The following is a 1,433-nucleotide window of genomic DNA, read 5'->3' on the forward strand; positions in this document are numbered from 1 at the left end:
GTAATAATGTTGATTAGGATATTGATTTGATGTGTATATACCAATAGTAAATACATATAGAAGCTGGGTATGATACAGGTACATATACCCTAGATATACGTATAGAAATCTTGAGGAAACGGAACGAAAATTCAAATATAGCTATCTTTTGTGAATATACTTATATTTTTTTTATGTATTTAAGTCCTTAAAATGTGATTAAATACATTATATATACGATACATATATAAGCATTATAGATTATAAGTATATATATCAAAGAATGTTACGTATAGTTATCGTTTTAAAAACTTAAGTTAGTAGTTTCAAAATATACTTATAACTCATTGTCATTAGTATACAATGAGATATTAAACCATCCTTAGATCATGTTAAATATATATAAATACATATATATACACAAACGTATAATTATTGTATGTTATATAGTTTGTGATATCATCGGTCATATTGGACGGTCAAACGTTGTGTAAAACTCTTTTCAAAAACACAAGTCTCAACAATTTGGATTGCTTATCATGTTGGTATGGTTTAATTTATGTAAATATTAATCTCATAAGTATAATTTGGTCGGAAAATTCCGGGTCATTACATGAGTACTGCCTATCATCCACAAACTGATGGGCAGAGCGAAAGGACGATACAAACGCTCGAAGACATGCTACGAGCATGTGTTATTGATTTCGGAAACAGTTGGGATCGACATCTACCGTTAGCAGAATTTTCCTACAACAACAGCTACCATTCAAGCATTGAGATGGCGCCGTTTGAAGCACTTTATGGTAGAAAGTGCAGGTCTCCGATTTGTTGGAGTGAAGTGGGGGATAGACAGATTACGGGTCCGGAGATTATACAAGAAACTACCGAGAAGATCATCCAAATTCAACAACGCTTGAAAACTGCTCAAAGTCGACAAAAGAGCTCCGCTGACATTAAAAGAAAAGATATAAAATTTGAAATTGGAGAGATGGTCATGCTTAAAGTTGCACCTTGGAAAGGCGTTGTTCGATTTGGTAAACGAGGGAAATTAAATCCAAGGTATATTGGACCATTCAAGATTATTGATCGTGTCGGAACAGTAGCTTACCGACTTGAGTTACTGATAAGGCTAAAAAGGAACATATATTTCATAGCATTATCCCCCAAGAAAGACAAGATTTTAGTTGCCATTGTTCCATTTTCAAGTAATATTCGTTTGTATCAAATAAGTGCGAAGACAAAAGGCGAAAATGACGAATTGAAGACACAAAGGTCCAAAAAGCTCAAAAGTACAACATACAATTAAAAAGGTTCAAATTATTGATGAGGAACGTCTAAAAATGACAAGAGTACAAGTTACAAAACGCAAAGTACACGATATAAAAATAGTACGCAAGGACGTTCGAAAATCCGGAACCGGGACATGAGTCAACTCTCAACGCTCGACCCAACGG

Source organism: Rutidosis leptorrhynchoides, chromosome 4 (genome assembly GCF_046630445.1).
Source record: "Rutidosis leptorrhynchoides isolate AG116_Rl617_1_P2 chromosome 4, CSIRO_AGI_Rlap_v1, whole genome shotgun sequence".
Classification (NCBI taxonomy): Eukaryota; Viridiplantae; Streptophyta; class Magnoliopsida; order Asterales; family Asteraceae; genus Rutidosis; species Rutidosis leptorrhynchoides.